This window comes from Morone saxatilis, unplaced genomic scaffold (genome assembly GCF_004916995.1).
Source record: "Morone saxatilis isolate NCDOM2014 unplaced genomic scaffold, NCSU_SB_2.0 Contig5, whole genome shotgun sequence".
Lineage (NCBI taxonomy): Eukaryota > Metazoa > Chordata > Actinopteri > Moronidae > Morone > Morone saxatilis.
The window spans coordinates 23,890,598-23,900,925 of NW_023340095.1; the positions used below are offsets into that span (position 1 = coordinate 23,890,598).

Sequence of the window (10,328 nt, forward strand, 5' to 3'; positions counted from 1 at the left end):
CGAACGCAGTAATTTCACGGTGAAAAACCAAAACTCTCTCTACAAACATTTGCGGTGCATGCACACTAGAAAGTTTTCCAGTATTTGGTCAGCACTGAGGTCACAAGCATGCAGCATGATATGCAGGTATCAAGTGGATGCAAAGCAATATGCTTTGTTTTCCTTTACTTACTATGGTAATTATGTTGATGCTACGCTACGCCGTGTGCATTTCTATGTTCTGAATGAATGAGTGACTGTGTGAATGTGTAGCTTGTTCCAGGGAGCTGATTGGGCTAGCTTCCTCCCAGCTCCTGTGAGCTCTCCTCTCTTCACTGCCAGCCAAAAATATGTCTGTGTGATGTAACAGCCCAGGTTCGGGTAGGGGGGGGCAGTGACCTGTCTTTTTGTTTCTCTTATTTGAGTAGGTAAGTTTGGGTTGTTCAATGTAATTGAGACTTGAAGGGAACCTTTAACGGGGCCACTATTCATTGTTGTTGGTGGTTCTTGGGAGGAGTGGAGTCTCATTTTTCATGTTGTGCTTGAAGATGGTTGGTACAGTGAGTTGGAAGGACAGACCAGCATGCAGGCGTGGATTTCTCAGATGAACAAAATTGATTCAGACCAACCATGAATAAAAAGAAACTTGATTGAACACTTAGAGTAACCTCGAGATAGTCAGTGTGTAAAACCAGTACACAAATCACAGCCCTCCTCCATTATCCTGGACCAACCAGTCTGCTGTGTCTTCCAAAGCCTTTTATACCCTGTCACCTGCTCTCTGGGACCAAAAATAATACGCGATGACTGGGTGTGTATGACTATATGTGTCTATGTATGCTGCTAATTAAGTTATATGTTTTTATTTTATTTTTAAGGTAACAGTAGCACTTAAATTAATTATTTATTGTTTTTTAAATTTATGCTAAATTAAGCACTGACTGGAGAGCACTTTTAAATTTCATTGTACCTGTGACAATGACAATAAAGATCTATTCTATTCTATCAGAGTTTCTGATTAGTGCCTCTTAGGCCCAGGTGGCTGCAATCTCCCATTATCTGGAACAAAATGGTATTTAATTGTGTTAACAAAATAATAATTATACCCTTTAATAGGCATATAGTCCTTAGAAAGTCCGTCAGGTCAGAGAATTAAAGTACAGACAAACCTGTGTGAGCGTTTCAAACATCACAACTTCACAGTTCATTAAAATGTGGATCAGATTAGTGAGAGGAATGTGCATCTTCATTCGCACTGATGAAGATGCCAGGAGATCCACGATCCTTTTCTGATTGATGACTTCCATTGTTGCTGTCCTGACTAGTCTAGAGAGACGTCTGGTGCTGTTTTTGCTCTATGTAGAATCTCCTACAATTTCAGAAGCTTGCCACTCCTCACCTGCATTGTAGAACCTTGTTGTGTCTACTATGATTTTACAAAGATGTCATTGATTTCATATCTGTATCTTCTGATAAAGGCTTCACATGAAACGTATCAGAGGTTTTGTCATTTTATCATGAATAAAATGAACACAACATAGTCTTTTCTTTATTACTACAACACCAACACTACTTCTTTCTTGGCTAAATTGTTAAACTGTATTAGCCAGCAGGTCTTTGAATACTGAAATACTGTACTAAAGTCTGGACTCATGATGTCTTTTCTATTGCCTTGGCATTTGAACTTGGACTTGGCCATTGGTCTCACCAGATATTCTACATGGTCTTATATGTTATATGCAATATATGTTTTTTTTAAGTAACTTCCTCTTTTAAAACAAAACCATTGATGAGTGTGTATTAGTTTCATTCACAATCCACCTAGAATGGGTATTGACATTGATTGGGAACCATGGTTACCAGGCCACGAATCAGGTGGCCAATCATTGTCAATTGCAATTGTATGGCTGGCTGTCAAAACTTATCTCACTAGCAATGACTAAAGCCTTGTTTTTTTCTGTCTTGGCCTCGGCTCTGATTCTCTCAGTTGGACTTGGTCTTGACTCTGTCTTGACTAGTCCTGGTCACAAGCAGTACGAGTCGGCAACAACACCTCGAGCAGCATCACACTCAGCACAGGGGCCCCCAAGGCTGTGTGCTCAGTCCCCTGCTCTTCACCCTGCTGACTCACGACTGCACACCAACCTACAGCACCAATCACATGGTGAAGTTTGCGGACGACACAACTCTGGTGGGTCTCATCACCAAGAACGATGAGACCCACTACAGGAAGGAGGTCAACCTTCTGACCACGTGGTGCAGAGACAACAACCTCCTGCTGAATGTCAGCAAAACCAAGGAGATTGTTGTTGACTTCCGGAGAGGCCACACCGAACACCCACCACTGACCATCGATGGTGCTGCTGTGGAGAGAGTGAGCAGCACCAAATTCCTGGGGGTGCACATCAGTGAGGACCTCTCCTGGACCACCAATACTGCATCACTGGCGAAGAAAGCCCAGCGGCGCCTCTACTTCCTCCGCAAGCTCAAGCGAGCGAAAGTCAGGAAGCTGAACCCTGAATTTTACTATTTTATTGTCTGTTGTGAAATTGAATGTTTTTTCCTGTGTTAAAATTTTGTCGTTAGTATTAGGAAATGTCTGTTCTTATCTGTTGTGCCTCTGCACTTTATCTGTTTCACCGTGGGTGAATGAGAAATTGACATTAAAGCTGACTTTGACTTTTGACTTTTGAAAAGTAGCCAATCCTCTCAATTGAGAAGCTAGAACTGGAGAATTGTGGGCAATTTGTCACAATTTTCAATCGAGTATTGGTTACCAAAGGAGTTGTTTATTATATTTCTGTGGATCAACCAATGATTAATGGACTAATTATTTCAGCTCTAGATCATATCACTGCCATCAATGTTTGCCCAATAGGTTCTAGGTGCGTTGCGTGTGGTCAAGATTTCCTCTCTGGTTTAAAGCAGAGCTGGTGCTCTAAGTAAATGCTAATAAACTAAGCAAACATAATAAGGCTGTAGTGTGGGCAAACTCCTTTCCTTTCAGGGAACATCTGGTTCACACCAAAATAGGACAAAGTAAAGCTGATCCCTTTTGTACGTCAAGACTTAGTGGAAATATGCTCTTTCTGTTCAGCGGGTTTGAAGCTGCTGTAACTGACGCTCCATCACAGAAGAATACACCATGATGAGGATCCTCCCTCAGGCCGGCAGTGTTGACCTAACCCTGAGAGCTCCCGGAGCCAGCCAGGCATTATTCATATCACTCTCCTCTCCTTATTTGGCCAAACAAACCATGAGGCTTTCATTTGCTGTGCAAGTTCAGACAAATATGCTCATGTGCCATAGAAAACACACACACGTCTGTCCACATAGTACATTACAGGTTATGAAATCATAAAATACAAAAAGCTGTGTTTATAACTGGAAAGATTTCCTTGAAAGTTAGTACACCCAGACGCATTTGTGGAAATTCATGTCCCCAATGGAAGACACATTCGCCCCAGAGTCTAAGCAACAATTATCTTCCCCTTGAGTGGGCTCACATTCAAGGCTACCAATCTGCAGCTATGACACATTTACATGGTTCATTTAATCGAATCAGGCCAGGCTGTCAGAATGATTTGATTGACTTACTTTTAACAGTAAAAGATAGGACTACGGGTCTTTTCAAATCCCATTTCAAAACGGGCTTCTATGTAAATTTACACAGTATTTCTTGTGTATCCTTATGATTCTTTTTATTTATTTTTTTACTTTTTATTTCCCTTTATCAGGTGCAGTCATATTCACACATTCAAGGATACAACACAGGTTTAAACGGGGTAGAGGTAGTCCATGGATTTTGGCGTCCAGATAGAATCCATATTTGAAAATGGGCAGTGATATTCATTCACTGAGGATGAACATACAATATACAAACATTCATTATTCATAATTGAATGGCAGGAAAAAAAACAAAAACAAAATATCAATCAATAAAATATGAGATAATTGGGGACCATTTAATTCGGATTACATCCGTCTTGCAAGTGTAATCCTATTGCGGTTATAATTTTCCATGTACGTAAGACATCTTAACTTTCTCTCTCCATTGTTCTACTGTGGAGTGCCAGGAGATTGTAATCATCTTCTTAGAAGTTACTCTCAGCAATACTCTCTGATTATTGTTTGCTAGATCTTCTGGCAATATTCCTAACACAAAACAAGATGGTTCTAAGGGAATATCTACATTTAAACATTTTTTTATTTCATTTTGTATGTTTAGCCAATATCTTAACAGTTTTGGACAATCCCAGAATATATGTGTATGGTCTCTCACCAGGCCACAGCCCCTCCAGCACTGATCTGAGTTATCCACAAATTTTGATGTGACGACAGGAGTCCTGAAAAACCTCATTTTAATTTTCCATTCAAATTCCTTCCAGATAGGGCTATTTGTAATTTTGTGGCCCTCTCTGCATGACAATTCCCAGCTGTTATCTGGAATTATGGTGTTCATTTCCAGTTCCCATTTTTCTTTAATATCTAAACTGTTATCTGTTAGTTCTTCTTGTAGTATCTTATATATGTGTGATATAACCTTCTTTTTAATAGTCCCTTTAATTATTAAAATAAAGAAGTGTTCTATATTAGAGGGTAAAGTGCATAGTTTGTCCCATTCTTTGTGTTTCTATAAATAGTGTCTCAGTTGGAGATATTTAAAAAAATCACGGGCTGGAAGGTTGTATTTATGTCTGAGCTGCCTGTTCCTAATTTAGATGGAAAAAAGTCTGTATTTTGTGCAATTTTCATTGCTCTAGATATTGACACCGGGAGTCTTAATTTCTTCTTCACATTGGACCATATTCTTGAAGTGGTTTTTCCCCATGATTATCAATTTTATTTATTATTCAGGTGTCTTGGAATTGCGTCTAAGGCAAGTTTAGGCAGTCATTGATGCTCCATCCCACCCATATAGTGAGCGTTGTCTGAGTATCATCAACCAATGAATCTAAGCTGAGCTGCCCAATAATATTTTTTTCCAGGTAAGGTAAATCAAGGCTCCATTTCCTTTTTGTCTTAACATTCTTTTCATCCTAATTCTGGAGTGCTTTGTTTTGCCATATTAAATTTAGTGATGATTATGGAGTAGAGCTTGGAACACATAGAGCAGCCTTGGTAATATGTTCATTCGATCATTCCCGTACTCGTCTATTAGGGGTTAAGGGGAGAACTCCCATCTTGTAAGGTAAATTTTTACTTTTTCACCCATTCAGTTTGCCATAGTTGGCCTATGTCAGCTGTGATGCCGTCGGCGTGAGGACTGATACGCCAAGTATCTAAAACCCATTGATTAGAACGTGAAAATTAACGTACTACCATAGTTAATTGCTGGCAGGCAGTGCCCCACCAGCATCATTGCTTCTGACTTTGTTGATTATTTTATAGCCTGAGAGCTCTCCAAGTATTTCCTTTAACTTTCTCAATTATTCTGGGACAGAGAAACTGGATCACTCAATATACGCCTGTCAAATTATGTCATCTGCATAGAGAGACAATGTTCGTGTCTCCTACCTTTCGACCTTCGACTCTTTTATGTCCTTTATCACTATCATCGCCTGTCTGATTAGATGCAGCTAGAGGTTCTATATTTATAGCAAAAAGCAAAGGGCTGAGGCAGTCACCCTGTCGAACCCCCCTCTCAAGATAAAAAAAATCTGAACAGCATCCATTCACTCTAACACGTGATTTTTTAACTCTATACAACTGTATAACTATCCAGTCTACAAATGTGGGGTGGAACCCCAAAACAGTCAGCGTTTTATATAAAAACTACAAATTCACTGTGTCAAAAGCTTTCTCAGCATCAAAACTAATAAGCATAGAGTTTTGCATATTTTTCTTGGCACATGTTATGATGTTTAATGTTCTTCTTGTGTTATTAGCTCCTTGTCGGCCAGGGATGAAACCTGTCTGCTCTGGATTAATCAATTTTGTTATAATTTTTTGCATTCTTTTCGCCAGGATATAGATTAGCAGCTTTTGGTCGTTACATAGCAAACTAATGGGTCTGTACCGTTCACAAAATGTTGGGTCCTTACCCTCATTATGGATCACTGATATAATAGCTTCCAACCATGTATTTGGTGGATCGCCTTTAGCAAGAACATAATTCAAAACTTTAGTTAGTATAGGTACTAAGTCATCTATGAAGCATTTATAAAACTCTACAGGGAGTCCGTGTGTCCCTGGAGATTTGTTGTTTTTTTAGTTTTTTATAGCTTCCCGTATTTCAGTTTCTGTAATATCTGATATCATTTGTAATGCTTCATCTTCTGACAGTGAGGGAAGATGCAGACTGGAAAGAAAGGCCTCAGGATTGTCATTTTTAGTTTTTGATCTAGTCTCTTCATATAGCTTTTCATAGAATGTTGCAAAAGCATCTGCTATTTCTTTGGGATGTGGGAGGTGTACAATCTTAGGAACCACACGACTAGCCTGGGATTTACGAAGTTGAAAAGCTAGCAAGCAGCTGGCTCTGTTCCCCATCTCATAATATCTTTGTTTGGAAAATCTTAAGGCTCCTTCTGCTTTGTATGTGAGGAGCTTGTACAAAGCCTTTCTGTTTTCTTTTAATTCTAACAAAGTATTGTAACTATTATGTGCTTTTGTGTTCTGATTCTAACTGCCTTATTTATTTTCTAGTTTAGTTTGTTCTTCCAGTCGTATTTTCTTTAATCTAGATGCAATTTTAATCATCTTTCCCCTTATCACTACTTTAGCTCCCCCCCATAGAACTGATGGGGTCACCTCTCCATTATCATTTGTCTCGAAATATTCTTTTAAATTTAGCTTTAAATCCTGTGTAACCGCAGTATTGGTCAATAACGAGACACTCTGTCTCCAGTATCTGAAGATATTTTCTTTGCCTAAATCTATATTTAAAGTTACAGGAGCATGATCACTCAGAGTTATTGGTTATATGTGGCAATCTGTTACTTTATACATATGCTGTTGAGATAAACAGAAGAAATCAATGCTGGAATAACTGTTATGTACATTAGAGAAAAAACTAAAAAATTTTCCTGAAGGGTTTCTAGATCTCCAAGGGTCCTAATTCTGAAATCATATTATTAAGTGTTTTGGTTTTTATAGTTTGGGGTCCTCCCTCTGCTGGCATTCTATCTTGCCTTCCATCCTGTACAGCATTGAAATCTCCCCTGACTATTATGATGCCCTTAGCATTATCTGCAATAACATTTGCAATTTCCTTAAAGAAATTCTGGTCCGGTTCATTTGGGGCATACAGGTTCAAAATAGACATCTCCACCTCTCCTATTGTACCTACAACCATAATAAACCTCCCTAGTTTATCCTGAATAACTTTTTCAGAGGAGAAGGCCAATGTTCTGTTTATTAAGATTACAACTCCCCTTTTTCTTACCAAACAATGAATTGAATACTTGACTCACCCATTCCCTTTTTAATTTTTGATGTTCTCCTACTGATAAATGGGTTTCTTGTAATAAGGCAATTGAACAATGCAGTTTTTTTAACTGCCTATATATTTTTTTCTTTTAATGGGATGAGTCAGTCCATGGACATTATACGTAGTTATGGTCAAATTGTTCATGAATGTATAGCAAAAGTGTTCATCTTATCCTCAATTACTGTTTTCCACCCAGACCTCAGTTTCAGCATATTGTACCTGTTAAGTACCTGAGACATAACATATGACTGCACATCTGTTAGAATGATATGAACAAGCATTGAACGTGATGAAAAGAAAAAAACTTGTATAAAGAAACAAATGAGAACTAACTTCCAAAAACCCAGCTGGTTGCACGAACATCCTGCTAATTGTGACTAAAATCTCCTTCTGTTTCATGGTCAGCAAGCGATGAGCTATCTCCAGGCACAGGTCCAAATCCTCTGGTAGTTCAAGCAAAGTGCGCATGAAGTTGGATATGAACTTAATCATATCATTCGTTTCCTCTCCCTCTTTCACTCCATATATGCGCAACTTATTCCGTCTTGCCCTGGACTCGCGGTCTTCACACTTAGACAGTTTAGCTTCTCTCTGAAGTAAATAGCGAATGGCTCTCTCATCGTTATCTTCCGTGTCACTCACTCTCTGTTCCACATTCGTTACTTGTTGTTTCAGTCTTGTCGTACGTTGCAGCACATCATCAAGGGTGGATTCAACCCTCGATAAGGTAGCCTTCGTGTCTTTGGAGGCCTCGGAATGTTCTCTCCGCAGGTCATGAAGTTCAGCAAGCACCGCAGCCATTTTCTCCTCAGCGCCAGTTTCAAGTGTAGGTGAAGCGGTGACTGTTTGGTCTTGTTTCTTGTCTTTTTTAGCCGCTTTCCTTTTCTTTTCTGCATCATTTTTTATAGTAGACATTCTGACCTTGGTATGAAGTGACTAATTAGACTTAAATACTGATTTGGCTAGTTTTTTGAGGGTTTCTTCCCGCAGCTGGAGGATCAGGCTGTTATTCCTACCATGACGTCACCGGAAGTCCTTCATGATTTTTTTTAATTTATTTTTATTTTAATCTTTCTTAATTTCATTTCAGCACATGCTGCTATGTATTATGTTTTTTTTCGCCTGTGTGTTATGTTTTTAATCTTTTTAACAATATCTCTAAATACTGGGGTGTTTATGGTTGTATTCTGTCCACCTTTTAATCATTTTGTGCTGCAATTTTTGTGTGTGTATGTAAAGCACTTTGTAAACATTGTTTTTTTAAAAAGTGCTATACAAATAAAGTTGTTATACTATTATTAGAAGTCGATAACGAAACAGCCGATAATTACATATTGTATATATATCGTATGTCGATAATGTAATTATCATGACAGGCCTGTGTTTGATAATAAAATAAGAGGTTTCTATGTAACATCATCAATTATGCTACAGCTAACTGACACAGTGATAAATTCATCATGCCTGATGGAGCCTTTAACTGCTGTGAAGTGGGTGTAATGTACAGCCTCTGTCTCGCAGTAGCTCATCAATCAATGAGAATTATGGTGCTACTGTTTGTTTGCTAATCTGTTCAATGGAGAAAACCCTACACTACTGACAGCAAAAAGTGTCAATCATCGTTCTTTCTTTTTATCCATTGTCCTTAATCCGCTTTTTTAAACTCCTCCAGAGAAGGCAGAGCCACGCTTAGGCTAAAAATAAGCTCAATAAAAGCTCTAAGCGGGAAGAAAGAGAGGTCATAGTCTTCTTTTGTCACCAGCTGGCTGAGTAGATTCCACTACAGCTGGCACAATGAGCTGATGAGTCATTAGAGGCGCGCGCGCACACACGCACACCCAGATGGATGGCAGAGGGAGGGCCACAGTGGTCACCGTGGCGCCAGGTGACTCAGAAAGACCACACTAAGACCACATTAAGTCCGGTTCCTATGGCGCCAAACGTCCAGCCGGGCTGTTAGTCATGTCATCACAAATACTGAGGAAGAGCTTGCAGAGAGGAGGTGATAATGAAGAGGGAGAAGAGCAAGAGGGGAGGAGTGAAAAAAAAAGGATGCCATGAGAGGGGAGAAATGTATCACGAGGTGGGAAAAATGATAACAGTCACTGTCTTAAAAATCACATGGATGTGCAGGATGGGCAATTCCAATCCAATAATGTGGAGGAGGAATCGGACGAGAAGGCAGACATGTCTGGACTGAACACGGCTGTATGTAAATGTTAATTAATTCTCAAAACACTAGTGTGAAATTTATTATGACAGGGTTAGAGTTTTGAAACTATGAAATTATGAAACCTTGACATTAATGCACCACTTTGTCTGATCTGTAAAATGCATATAAATTATGCATGTATTATGTAACTGGCGCTCATTACCTGTATGATTATCAGTCACGAAACTTGCAATCCATATTTTTTTCCTTTATATTAAGATTAAATGCATCATTTTATAAAAATCCCATATGGACAAAGAAATTCAAGCCTGCAGGCTGATACTGCAGCAGTCTGTAACCTCTGTGGGTATATACAGAGAATATGCTTTGGACAGAACATAATAAATTAAATCTGCAGTAGGTAACTTCTATAAAAAATAACTTTTTTATCATATTTGATGAAACTTTAACTATATCCTGACAGTACTACATGTCAATCTGGTTCCTCTGGCTCCTCCTAGTGCTCCTAATGGCATTTGCAAAAATCCCCTGGGCCTGAACGAAAACAACCAATCAGAGCTTGTGGCTTAAAGATAGTTGATTGTTGAGTCTCATTCCAAGCGTAATCAACTATCTTTCTTGGCTATTTCATAGTTATTTATAGTTTGTCCAAAGGGGCCGCCTGTATTATCAGCATCAAAATATACTTAAAGTAGAAATGGCCCTTTCTAAGGTAACAAAAACATAACAGTTCCTATATTCAGG

The 10,328-nt window shown here is 38.9% G+C and overlaps 1 protein-coding gene across 1 annotated transcript in view; it reads right to left on the reverse strand.

Moving 5' to 3' along the window:
• The window catches only part of LOC118339579 (diacylglycerol kinase beta), a gene marked incomplete in the record, with an annotated part of 127,149 nt that overhangs the window by 89,353 nt on the left and 27,468 nt on the right, over nt 1–10,328 (reverse strand).